General features: G+C 37.9%; 1 protein-coding gene across 23 annotated transcripts in view; it reads left to right on the top strand.

The window, feature by feature from the left end:
* SOX6 (SRY-box transcription factor 6) overlaps positions 1-14,450 on the top strand; it is a 519,233-nt gene that overhangs the window by 67,626 nt on the left and 437,157 nt on the right. For 22 of the 23 annotated variants that reach the window (XM_025190443.2, XM_006134565.4, XM_075928048.1 and 19 more), the window contains exon 2: positions 6,911-6,981. The exons of the other annotated variant lie outside the window; for it this stretch is intronic. The gene's annotated coding sequence lies outside the window, so the exon portion shown is untranslated. The remainder of the gene's footprint in view (positions 1-6,910; positions 6,982-14,450) is intronic. 23 annotated transcript variants of the gene reach the window in all.

Here is a 14,450-nt window from a genome sequence, read left to right as displayed (position 1 = left end):
TCTGGTCTGCTCCACTGGGGGCTTGTGCCTCATTCCTCCTTCACGTCCTTCCACTTGCTCCTCCCTAAGCCCCCTTCCTGATATCAAATAAAATACACGTATTTTCATGAACACAAATTCTCTTTATTTAACAAAACTGGGGGGGGGGGATGAAACTCTGGTGAGACTGGGGAAAGGAGGCGGGAGAGGGGAGAAGAGAGGGTGGGAAAGGGGACAGGGAAACCTGGGAGGAGGGAGCTGGAAGGGGGAAGCAAGGGGAAGAAGGGGGAGGGGAAGCTCAGGGCTCAGGGTTGAATGGTCTCACCGGATCAACTTGATTTTTATGCAAACGTGCTCCTGGGTTCGCATGTGGCCTTTGGTGGCCAGGCTGGCAGCTATCCTGCCATAGATGGCCGTGTTGATGTGCATAAGCTAAAGTGCCTTGAACCCTAGCGTGGGTGTCTCAATGAGAAATAAAATGAACATAGTTTGCTTTATGCTTCTTGAATTTGATGGCAAAATTATTATTATTTGTCTAGTACATGCAGGCGTATATTTGTAGGGTGAGATCTTGGGTGCATTGATGTCATTGAGAGTTTTGCCATTGTTTATGTGGGACCTTAAGCTATAGCAAGCTAAGGGTACGTCTAGACTGTGGTGCTATTTTATGTTTTTTGAACCAGCCCATTATTTCAAAATAGATTTTAAAATAATGGGCTCGCTATTCCGACATCCTTTGTTCCATGAAGGTTAAAGGATGTTTTGGAATAGCGGTTTATTTTGAAATTTGGTGCTGTATAGCTATTTCAAAATTAGATTGAAATAAGATGCACAATTTGTGTAGCTCAATTGCAAATCTTATTTTGACCTATGGGTGCTGTGTAGATGCACTCTAACACTACTTTATTTCTTTAATGCTCTTTTACTTACGCGTGCTAACACCAAACCTTTAGCTAATTTTGCCCTAACTTTACTTAGACTATGTCTACACTTGCACTTGTGAATGACAAAAGTTTTGTCAATCAAGTGCTTAACTCCCCAATACTGTGAATGACAAAGTTTTTCCATGGCAAATGCAAATGTGAATGCTGCTTTGTCGGCACGAGCACTCTCCTGCTGACAAAGCAAAACCCACTCGTAGGGGCTGGAAGTATTTAGTTGGCAAAAGCGCTGACAAACAGAGTTCACACACGCTGACTGACAGTGATGGGCTGTGTCAACACAGCTTGGTTGTAAAAGCTGCATAGTGTAGACATACCCTGATTACCACTGTTTAGACAAATCCTAAGAGTATGTCCGCCTTGCAACTGGGAGTGAGCCTCCCCACTTGATTAGACATTTATGTTTATGCACTGAAAATAGCTGTGTGGATACTGTGGTGCCCACCGAGTGCAAGCTAGACAGATTAGCTCAGATTCACTGGGTAGGATGAGTCTGAGCTTGGGTGCATAGCCTGAACCTCCATCAGTGCTGTAATGCATCTCTGTAGTGCTCCAGTCACCTATGCTGATGGGTGGGGGAATTCTCCCATAGGCATCTCCCCAGAAAGCAATAGCAAGGGTGATGGATGAATTCTTCCATTGCTTTAGTGCTGTTACTCCTGGGGTTACTTCAGTATGGCTATGTCCCCTGAGAGAAATAGCTATATACTGATATAAATTCTTAGGAGAGACCCAGCCTCTCTGTGGAGGTAGCAGAATATAAGCCAGGAAATTGGTGAAACATTACAAAGAGAGAAGGTAACAGGAATCCCCTCTTGTTGTATGGAGGAGAGTCCTGTGAATAACAATATTAATTAGCCTGTTTAAAGTCATTTCCAGATAGGAAAGCAGTCTATGAAGTATTACTTATATATTAGGCTGTGTCTACATTGTCAGTAAGACTTAAGTTGCTCAGAGGCATGAAAAAAATGGCCTCTGACTGAGATAAGTTATACTGACAAATATCGGTGTGAACCGAACAGTGTCGGCAGGAGATGATCTCCTGCTGACATACCTACCACTGCTTGTTAAGAGTAGTTTCATAGAATCATAGAATAATAGGACTGGAAGGGACCTCAAGAGGTCATCGAGTCCAGCCCCCCGCCCTCAAGGCAGGGCCAAGCTCCGTCTACACCATCCCTGACAGATGTCTATCTAACCTGTTCTTAAATATCTCCAGAGAGGGAGATTCCACCACCTCCCTTGGCAATTAAGTTTAATTATGTTGACATGAGAACACCCTCCTATCAGCACAAAGTGGCTCCTTTGGAGACATTAGTGGCACAGTTGCAGCAGTACAATTGTGCCGTAAGGACTGTAGTGTAGAGGTAGGCTAACTAAAGCATCCTTCACTGACCCATCTGGAAACTCTGCCTTTTACCTTAAAAAATTAAAAATCCTAACAGACATAGTGGATATAACAGAACTCCAACTCAGAAGAGCTCATCACAATCAACTTAATGCCCCCTTCATTTTTATTATTGTGATTATGGCCTTGCAGATTATTACTGTTGTTTTAATTGTACAATTTTGAATGTATGGGGTGTGAAATTGCTTCATGGATCAGGCCCTAAATGTATATCTTCGATGTCTGTATTATACCTTTTTCTCATCTCATGTCATGCTGTAATTCTGAAAATTGGTTTTTAACAGTTGTCGAAAGGTACATAGCTTGGTCCCAGCAGCCCACAATGTTAGGTCGCATTTTTAAATAATATAACATGATACCATGCTTTCTTCTAAATAACTGTTTCCATTTTTTACACACAGGCTCCTTTCATGCTCACTGATGGTAGTCCACAGAAAATTCATACTACCTGTAGAATCTGGCTATCTGTGAATAACCAGGGTCCCTTATTATTATTGAAAGCTTTTATTAAATGAATACACTCTCAGCTTTCTGGAGAAAAATGTGGTGAAATCATGTGTTAATACAAGCTATCTTCTTGGAATTATGAAAGCTGTTGAGGAGGAAGGGGGGCTCACTTACAAGAAACTATAAAAAAATTCTATTTTCATTAGAAGTTTCTTTGGTTGTCGGTATTTATAGTGATGCTATTAAATATTGTGTGGCTGATCCTGCAAACCTTTACTCATGACAGTAGTCTCTTTTATGTCCATGGTTTTATTCATGTATGGTTTTGCAAGAAAAGCCTGACTTTTTTGTAAAGCAATTTTTTCTTGAAAGTTTTCCGGGAATACTTAATTATATATATATAGCTTTAATTGAAGTAATTGGGAAATGTGCTTATGTCCGTATGGGCATAGTTTGTTCCAGTAGTCCCTGTAAAATGGGTGAAATCCCAGCCCCACTTAAACCATTGGCAAAACCCTCCGGGTATGTCTACACTGCCACCCTAGTTCGAACAAGGGTGGCTAATATAGGCATTCGAAGTTGCAAATGAAGCCCGGGATTTAAATATCCCAGGCTTCATTTGCATCTTGCTGGGCCTCGCCATTTTTAAATCCCCCTTAGTGCGGACTCCGTGCCTGCAGCGACACGCGGCACAGAGTAGGTAGTTTGAATTAGGCTCTTTAATTCGAACTACCGTTACTCCTCGTGGAACGAGGGTGGTAGTGTAGACATACCCTTAGAGTTACCATATTTGAACTTTCAAAAAAGAGGACACTCCTGGGAGAGAGTGTATCTGTATCAGTATCTACCAACTCACGTTGTATTAATGTGTTATAGACCAGCATTTCTCAACCAGTGGTACGAGTACTGTTAGGGGTACTTGAGAGATGTCTGGGGGGGAGGGGGTGCATCAACACAACTGAAATTTGGAGAAAACTGAATTTGTGTGTTAAATTTTACAGCGCTTTATTATTTTGTACTTTTTACACCTACATTAGCCTTTCATTGTCTTCCCGGCTACAATTAAGTTGTTTAAACAAATGTGTTGCAATGGTAGAAGAAAATTTTGTGTGTCTGAAAACTGTAGGTGCTGGGGGTACTTAGAATTTTTTTTTGGAAAAAGGGGTACTTTATAAAACAAAGGTTGAGAAACACTGTTATATACTATATAACTATATATACTTTCATTTTTAATGAAGTTGGGAGCAAAAGATTCAGCTGATGAAAACACATAATTTATTGGTTAGTTTAGGAAGCAATGGGCTTTAAATATGTAGCACCTTTTGATAAACATGCATGAATCTGAGTGCGGGATTTTTTTTTAAAAGCTTCAGTTCTGTCCCTTGGAAGGAAGGGACAAGCCAATCTTCAGTAATTATGCAAGTAGCTTTCCAAAAAAGGTATGTAAGAATGAGCTCTGACATCAGTTTGTACAGCATTCTGACTGCAAACACATATTTCAATGACGTCACTGATAGGAGTCGTACCATAGAAATTGATGGGAATACTTTGCTTAAGAGCATCTTGACTCTTGGGTTTAATGCAGTGACCATTCATGTGGGTCACCACCTGGGTTTGAACCAGCCATCTATAGAGCTGAAACACAAATATCTTGTCCCTTATTAGGCTGCACTGGCAGACTTATGTCCTGCATGGATCAGGTACAAAGGGGGATGCATATTACTCATGGAACAGAGGGTTACCTTGTGACAGGCATATTATCTTATCTAATCAATAAAATAAATGCATGTTTTAAAAAATATAATCAGCATGGGTTTAATATGTGTGATGTTAACTTTTTGATGAGGGAGAAAGATTGTTTCACAGCTGCATCTTTCGTCTTTTGATTGGAAGGAAATTATCATATATTAAACCAAGTAGGAAGAGAATAATGGGCAGTGCTTACTAGTAGAGCATTTGACTACAAATACGAAAAGGAAAAGTCTTGAAACCACTTGAGTTAATTACGTCATGAGGTGTTGTTTTATATTTCCAGTATTATTTTTCTTTTTATCCAGTAACTATGCATGGTAAAATGAGTCATGATTTTAGTAAATGTCTCTAATTTTCCTTCATTTAAAGTCAGGGTACTTTATATTTTGAATTTGCACTGTAAATAAGTATTTCAGTTAGGCTGGAGTGTTTTCACTATTGTTACTTATAGTCTTGTTGTACCGGTACACTGCTGCTACATTACTGCACATTTAGTTGATTTCCTTTGAATGTATTATATGTGATGCACTATTTTACTAAATTAACCAAGGAAATGTGAGGGCAGGAGAAATATCTTTTTTTTATTATTTTGTATGAGGTACTAAATATAACAACCTAGCTAAGATGAAACCATTTTGAGTAGATTGGGCTGTTTATTTTATTTTATTTTTTTCAGCCTGACTAGCTGCATAATGGTGCAGCCTGCAGCCGATTTCCAGTTTTGAGGTGTTATCTGAACAACAACAGGCTTTAATTTGCTCAGGATCACTGGGCACAGTTAGCCCTGTTCTGTCATTTCACTTACTTGCATTGTTGTCCTAAGCATTTTCACATGCATATTTCCAGGCTAAATTTTCTCCTTTAGTTTTAATTTTAGCTGAACTTTGAGGCTAAATTTTAAGTTTTGTATGTTTAACCTTCCTTCTAATTGTTTGTTCACCATAAAGTGGTGGTGCTTTGTTCCTAAATTCTCTGTATGAGGTGGTACCCATTAAAGTGTATTTATACTCTTTCAGATTAATTAACTGTGACCTTACGAACCACTGTCCTTGTTTAATTGGTGGCTCCAAAGCACACTGATGGCATAAATCAACTGATAATGAGATTCAGACTTGCTTTTAACATATATAATAACACAGCAATGATATGGCAAATGAGATTTGTTGACTCTATATTGGCATTACAGGAGAGAAGACACAATTAGATGTGTACTTTTGGGCTGGGGGAGGGCTTCAGTGGAATGAATAACATGCAGTACAGGGTGGGTGGATGGATAAGAAGGCTATTCTACATCAAGATAAGTTTGGTATTCTCTCCTTGTCTCTAGGCAATGTGCAATATTGTGCAATGTGCACGTTAGGGTACAGAAATGTTGTGGGAAGGTGTTTCTTACACATTACTGGAGGGCAATAAAAATGATGATTTCTTCTTCAGTATAGTTATATGTTTTTTACATTAAATGTACGCCCAGTTTTATGAACTGCAAACTAATCAGATACTTCCCAAAGAACAAAAAGGGGGTTTGACCTAAACTAGTAGCACAGACTCCATTATTTTTTTTTTCAGTTTAAGGTTACCCATATCCATCTCCCACATTTTGGAAAGAAAACAAGGGCTTTGGAACAAAGTTTCTTTGTTTTCACAAGAACTAAAAATGTGCTGTATGTAGACCAAACAATAAAAATAAACTGCCGAACTACCTTCTAATGCATGGGGGTTCTGGAGAGAGGAAACCATGGATATTTAGAGGCATAAAGTGAGTCATTGTGCTAGTTAAAGAATTTTATAAGGCAAGCTCTGTGGGTTTGAGTTGCATCTGTTACCTTTCTAGCCAGCACTGAGGGGTATGGAGGGAAAAGAATGTTGGATTGAATCATTCCTTATACTGAATGCATTGTGCCTAGCCTTCTAAATGGGATCTAGACCTTATGTAGAACAAATGCATTCTTGTTATATAACTATTACCTTAAATGTATTTCAATTTAAAACACCAAAAAGATATTATATTAAAACAGTTAAGCTGCAAAACACTATTACCAACAGATTTTTCTAAAGCAATGTGTGTTCCCATAACCCCTTAAAATTCTCTTTGTTGTTTTCCCTATTAAAAGATAACCATGCCTGTTATTCCTGACAGCTCTTACAAACCATAATGGACTGGGTTGCTATGGTGTAAGATATAGAACAATGAAATAATTGTTTGTCATGGTATTGGCTTCCTGGAAACAAATTCTGTGTAAACTATTTGGTTGAAATGGTGACAACAGTGCTGGTTGCAGTTTTGTTTAGTTCATAGCTAGAAAATGCCTCTCTCCTATAATGAAAGAAAAAGTTAAACGTGTCCATTTTCTTTGCTTTAAGTTTTTTCTTTCTACATTTTCAGGTCAGTTTCATGAATTCAAAAGCAACTCACCAGTGATTTCTGGGTGCTGGGGCTGATTTTCTTGTGTGTTTGTAAGTATTTATTGATTTACTGTACTGCTTATTTGCATCTGGTGTGAAACAGTTTTAAGGAGGAGGGCATTAAGTATCTCCCTGTAATTCTTGTGCAATCCTCCATTTCAGTTTTTCAGGGTGGATATAAATACCTGAAAAGAATGAGTGAGCACTGCTGCCCTCATATTGGCATGGCTGTTGAATTTCCAAATAGTAATTGAGACGTTATTCTATAATGCTTACCATTTTATAACATCTGTGAATCTGTGCGGACCCCGTGGCTTACGTCAGCAGTGCTTCTTTGCTGCAGCGATAGAGCTATGGGCCTGGAAGCAAATTGGGGACACCGATGCCAAGAAGATGGAATTCTTGGAAATAATGCACATAGGTTATCTGGAAAATGCCATGGCAACCTTTGACAGCTGAACCAGAATTGCATTCATATTTAACTTGGAGGAGGCTGATATTTAGAGTTGCAGCAAAAAGTCTGAGACTCATGTAATTTAGGCCTTGACAAAAGAAGGCCCTTCACTATGTGTTTAAGTTTCAGTGAAGTCCGTGGGATTTAAGCCCTTTTTTAAGTGCTTTTCTGAATTAGAAAAGAAGATAGAGATAAGAAGCTCAGTGGGGAAGAAAAGGCACTTACAAAATAAAGACACAAAAAATGTTCAACAGCATAACCTATTCAGTGTTTGGATGTGGCCAGATGTGGTAAGAAGGGAACCCATGTGAAGGGAAAGAATCACTGACAAGCCCTGTGCTTTACTATAAAGCGGTGCTGCAGAAATGAAGAAAATCTACATAACACACCTTTAAATCACAAAATCTTGTATATGGAAATTCAATTAAAGTGGTTCATGCAATTATGATGAAATGGGAGAACAGCTGTTTTCCCCCAAAGACAGGAACACGATCAAAACTCACAATTTGTGATAGACAACATTCAAGTTACTGACACTTTCTTCTTACGAAAGAGTGCCTCACCACTCTGGCAAATTCAATTCACTTCCCAATCTATTGACCTATATTTATTTTGAATGAAAATTGCTTATCAAATTTGGAAAAAAATAGATAGTAGTTAAGAAATTAAATAATTCCTTTCAACAAAATTACAAAGATCTTAGAAAAATAGATTTCTGATGTTTGTTAGTGGAACATAGAACTGAGATCTAGGAACTCGTTATTTTTAATCCTGACTTTACCAGGGACTCTCTGCACGGTGCTGGTTTAAAAAAATACCTTCGTCTTTCTGTCCCTCACTTTTTCCTCATCTGTAAAATATGCATAGCGATAAAAATGTCAGCACATGCTGTGACTAGTAGCAAAATTTATCATTGTACCCATAGTATTTTTCAAAGTATAGGAAGTACAATATATATTATGGTAAAACAAATTCTGTGGGGGCAGTAAATGGTGTCTTTTTTTAAAGCACTGTATACTAATCTAACTCTCTGGAGGGCTGTGAGGATTAGTTAGTTTGTCAATATAGCATCTTGCAGTTGCACTGTTATATAAATGTGTGTCATGGCTATATTTTAGGCCACTTGTTTGAATTTTGCCCAGGTTAATAGTGGAACATAGTGACCACAAGCTGTTTAAAAAAATCATATAAATACACCTTTAAAATACGAAATACATGTAAAACAAGTATTCATACTTAGGCCAATCAAATAAATGCATTAGAAAGAACTACAGTATGAATTCTATAATCAACAGTGTAAATTATTGCCATCTGACAACGTAAGCTGGCCTATACTGAAGGAATTGGTGTTCGTACAATTCCTGGAAGACATATAACCACATTGCAATGCTGCCACCACCACTATCATTTCTGGCATGCTTGTTGACAGTCTCAGCAGAGACATCAAAGATTGGATGAATATATAAAGTCAACTACCATTTAGTCTCTAGAGGTGATCTCTGTAAATCAGGGATGAGTCTCATTGACAGGCCGCATGGAGACGCTAATGCTGTTTTTGATCATCCTTGTTCTGTGGCTAGATGACTTATTTTAACATATAGCGTTATCAGTATTCACAAGGTCTAAATTCACTTAAGCTAAAAATAAAATCTAGAACAATCAAGTTTCTTCTCAGGCACTATAAAGAGTATTAAATGAAGTTCTATATTAGCAGTAGATGAAGCCTTCTTCAAAAAGCTACTCTGTGGCTCTGAAATTGCAAAAATTTGGAATGTAGCATGCAACAGGTCAACTGATGTTAAGTGATGGCCATTTCTATGTTGCCATAAGAATTCATGGTGCTTTACAGGAAAAATAAAATAGGCTGCTGCCTCAGGTAGTTTATTCTTGGAGAGCGGCATAATTTTTGCAAATTTTAACTCATGCACATAGCTCCATTGAAGTTAATCAGAGCAAAATCAGGGCCTAAGTTAGACATAACACAGCAAGGTATGACTGACAAGTTGGAGAGGTGAGGGATTGGCATTGGAAGGACAAGAGATGTAAGAAATCATAAGATGTTTTAGTTGCCTACACATCTCATGAGTACATTTACAAAAACAATGTTTAGCTATGCTTCAGAAGTTTTCACTCTTAAAGTCATGTAGAAGTAGAAATTAGTTCTAGAAAGGTTGAGAGTCACCTGACATATTTCCCACAGAGATAAATTGCAATATCTCTGAAATACCCGTTTATATAATTTCAGTAGATGTTTCAACCAGGGGATATGATGATTTTTTTTCTTCAAAATTTTAAAAGTTTTGTCATAAATGGGTTCACATTGTAACATATAATTACTTGGATTGCTCGGTTCAGACAGCTTTGTTTTTGTTGTTGTTGTAGCTAACCAGTTTCATTCAGGAGAAAACAGGACTGATGACTCATACAAATTGCATAGAAAATGCGACTTCTCTCCTTTACCATATTTCCCACAGAGTTATTGTTGTAACTGAAGGTTACTTTTGTGGTCTTAAAGTGGTTTTATATTTTAAATATTAAAATATATATTTTTAAGGGCTCTGGGCATGTGAAAAAAATTTTGTTTTTACTCTAGCAATTGTAGACATATACTTTTACCACCAGGTACTCTCTACATTTTTGTCTGTGTTTACATTTTATTCTAACGTGTGTGTGTGTGTGTGTGTGTGTGTGTGTGTGTGTGTGTGTGTGTGAGAGCCAGATGGCTTTATGCACATGTACAGTTTTAATGAGAACACCAAGCCTGCGTCTACACTGTAGCCTTCTTGAGGAAAAGCTTAGACAAATGAAGCTCGGCATGGTCTATTGCCGCTCTTCATTTGCATAATTAATGAGCAGCCATTTTTGAGCAAGAAGCTTTTGCTCAAAAAAGAGCCATGTAGACTCTTCATGAGGAAGAATGGCTCTTGCGCAAGAGGGGATTTTTGCACAAAAAGGAGCTGTCTACATGGCTCTTTTTTGTGCAAAAGCCTCGTATGCAAAAACAGCTGCTCATTAATTATGCAAATGAAGCGCAGCGATATTCCATGCTGCGCTTCATTTGCATAAGCGTTTCCACAAGAAAGCTACAGTGTAGACGTAGCCATTAATATAAGAAGATTCTTTCTTAAATGGAGGTCAGCAAAGTCCAAGAAACTTCAAATATATTGCTGCAGTAACTCTTCAGTGATAATATGGTGAAAATAATATCATATAATTTTCAGTTAAGTCAAATGACTTTAAAAAGCACTCAGTAAAAATGTTTCAAAACCAAGTATTTATTATAAATACTGAAACAAACTCTCTGAATTTAAACAATCATGTACAATGTCATATCCATTTTTTTTCTGAAACTTTTCTTGCATTGAATCACAACTGCTATTAATAGCGGATCAAGTTTTCTGCTTTAAACTTAACAATAAATATTTTTGAAGACCTATATTTTCAAAACAATGGAGTCAGATTTTTTAATGTAAATCAGAAGGGTTCCAAAGAAGTCAAAGTGCATCTAGACTACAGGATTTTTTCGGAAAAATGGTTGTTTTTCTGAAAAAACTTCACCTGCATCTACACTGTAATTCAATTTTCTTTCAAAAGAATGCAAAGAGTGCAGGGGCTTTTCTGACATTGGTAAACCTCATTCTACAAGGAAAAATGCTTTTTCCGAAAGAGCTCTTTCGGAAAAAGGCATGTGTGGATGTGGAAGAGGGAGTTTTTTCGAAAAAAGAGGGAAGAGGAAAAAGCACAGGTGCCCTGGTGGCCGTTCTGTCCATAGCAATCACAGCTTACATGCGAGATAGCGTCCAGGCAGTTAGGATGCTCTCTTTTGAAAAAGCAGATTGCTTTTTCAATGCACTTTTGCAGTGTGGGTGCTCTCTTTTGGAAGAAGTTTTTTCGGAAGATCTCTTCCGAAAAAGCTTCTTTCTAAAGAAGACTGCAGTCTAGACATACCCTAAATGAAGATTTGGCCAAATAGATTTGTGTGATGTGTCTGATGGATTTTTATCTTTTAAATCAAAATCTATGAAATTTTGTGAGTCGGTTTATATGTATTAAGATGCTAGAAAAATACAAAGGTAAATTAAGGATAAAACATTTTGGAAGAGATGTTTATGTGAATGAAGAATTTTAAAGATTTGAGACTTCCCTGCTTTACAATCTAACTGAAGATAAATCATTTGCTGGCTTATGATAATTTCTGGGGGCACCATCTTTCTCCACTTTCTAACTCAACTCTTTACAACATTCAAATAGAAGGAAGTTGACTTTAAAGATTCTTTTCATTTCTTTCTTTGTCATATCCATAATCCATCAGCATTTTGGCCAAAAAGATCTCTATTACATTATCACTGATCTTTCTTAATAGAAATTTCAAAAGAACCAGGCTGTCCTGGCTGCGTGGTGTATGATTATTTTATGTCAGCTAAAGAAACATAAAGAAATCATCTTCAGATGGAATTGTCTAACTTCTACTAATTATCATGATTATTTAATATCAGCAAAGTGGTAGTATCCAAATGCTCCCTAGCAAAATCGGGAACCCATTATTTTATGTGCTGTGCAAACAAATACAACATATGCATGCCTTAAAGAGCTTACCATTTTGAATAAGCAAGACAGATAACCAGAAAGATGAGTACTCCATTTAGGTAATGTGGCCAATGCACCTTGTTTGTCAGTTATTTTTTTCTCTCAAAGATCCTTCCAAATCTGCCTCCCTGCCCTTGCTGTCCTGTTTCAAAGTTCCTGAACTGTCCATAGACATGGATTTAAGCATGCAAGAGGCTTTTAATGACAGGCTGTTGTGAAGTAAGCAATATAAAGTACTTCTTGCATATATATTACAGTGTGGATGGACGTTCACTGTCAGTGTGCACACTGGGGGCATGTCTACACTAGGAAATTATTTCAAAGCAACTTTGAGTTATTTGAAATAATAACTCCCGAAATAGCATGTCCACAGTATGAGGAAGCCTCAAAATCAGTCAGAGGCAGGCTCTGTTAATGTGGATGTGCTGCTTCGACTTAGATCCCCAGAAAGCACTAGGGAGTAATTAGTTTGAATGACTGTGGGGAGTAGCTAAAACAAAATACAGGACTATGTAGCACTTTAAAGACTAACAATATGGTTTATTAGATGATGAGCTTTCGTGGGCCAGACCCACTTCCTCAGATCAAATAGTGGAAGAAAATAGTCACAACCATATATACCAAAGGATACAATTAAAAAAAAGTGAATACATATGAAAAGGACAAATCACATTTCAGAACAAAAGGGGGATGCAGCGGGGGGGGGGGGGGGGGCGGGAAGGAAGGTGAATGCCTGTGAGTTAATGATATTAGCGGTGGGGAAGGGTAGATGTCTGTGAGTTAATAGTGGGGAGTAGTTATTTCAAGGTAGCAGCACCGGAGCATCCACACTCCTGCTATTTTGAAATAACTATTTTGAAATTAGCGTTATTCCTTGTGGAAAACAGCAGTTATTATTTCATAGTAACCAGCCCCTTATTCAAAATAACGGGCTTGGTAGTATGGGCATTCCGTGGGCATTCTGCTTGTTATTTTGAACTACCTAGTGTAGACCAGAGCTGTCTGAAATCTTGCTGAGTCAAATTTATTAAGTGGGTCAGGATGATAAATTGTTCATAGTAAGCTTCTTTTTATTTCCCACTCCCTGGGATGTACATCAAGGCTAGTTTGATCCATTTATTGATATAAAACAGAATTGCTTAGGACTTGCTTCATTATAATCACTGTTATAGTGCAGTAAAGGTTAACTGCTCCCTGAATGAAGCAGATCTACAGCATAGACCTGTTCCTGGCTCCTTAGAAATCTGGTAACAGTCTGGTCACTAATTAAGCATGTTACACCAAAACAAAAATGAGTTAAAGCACAAACGTCAGCTATGAAAATTCATGCAAATAGTTTTGGAATTCATTTCCCATTACAACATGCCTCTTGAAAGCATTTTCACAAATGCTGAGAAAGTAAAGAATCTGAAATGAAGCATTTTCACTTTGAGTTCATGTTAAGTGGAGATGTACTGGTGTCTCTTTGCTAACATATGTAACACTGCTAACGGTTTCTGAACTGCATTTGGAAACCTATTTAATTGAAAGTAAGTTTCCAATTGTAATATGAACACTGGTCATATTTCAACACATGGAGTCTTAGGAATATGGGAATCTTCCATACTGGATCAGACTTATGGATTATCCAGTATGAAATTCCACAATGGGCTACGGTCATTACATGATTCTTCAGAGGAAGATAAAAATGCTGCAGAATGCCTTTGGCTTGTTGAATAATACTGTACTGTATTGTGGGAAGGAGATTCCTTTTGAACCCTTTTTATTTCTGCTGTATTTTGAAATAATGTCCAGAACTGACTACAGTATTCAAGGAGAAGGCTCAGCATAGATTCATTTAATGGTATTAGAAAATATTTTCTATCTGATTCTTTATAGATCTTAATATTTTGTTTTTTTGTTTTGATTGCCTTTTTACATTCTTGTGTAAAAAGATGTGGACGCATTGGAGAGGGTCCAGCGGAGGGCAACCAAAATGATTAGGGTGCTGGAACATATGACTTATGAGGAGAGGCTGAGGGACTTGGGTCTGTTTAGTCTGCAGAAGCGAAGAGTGAGGGGGGATTTGATAGCAGCCTTCAACTTCCTGAAGGGAGGTTCCCAAGAGGATGGAGAGAGGCTGTTCTCAGTAGTTACAGATGGTAGAACAAGGAGCAATGGTCTCAAGTTGTGGTGGGAGAGGTCCAGGTTGGATATTAGGAAAAACTATTTCACTAGGAGGGTGGTGAAGCACTGGAATGGGTTACCTAGGGAAGCAGTGGAGTCTCCATCCCTAGAGGTGATAGAAATGTAGCCGTGTTAGTCTGGGGTAGTTGAAGCAAAATGCAGGACAATGTAGCACTTTAAAGACTAACAAGATGGTTTATTAGATGATGAGCTTTCGTGGGCCAGACCCACTTCCTCAGATCAAATAGTGGAAGAAAGTAGTCACAACCATATATACCAAAGGATACAATTAAAAAAATGAACAAATATGAGG

The sequence above is a fragment of the Pelodiscus sinensis genome, chromosome 4 (assembly GCF_049634645.1).
Source record: "Pelodiscus sinensis isolate JC-2024 chromosome 4, ASM4963464v1, whole genome shotgun sequence".
NCBI classification, from domain to species: Eukaryota; Metazoa; Chordata; order Testudines; family Trionychidae; genus Pelodiscus; species Pelodiscus sinensis.
The sequence above is the reverse complement of the archived record's forward strand: the minus strand, read 5'-3'. Positions and strand labels throughout refer to the sequence as shown.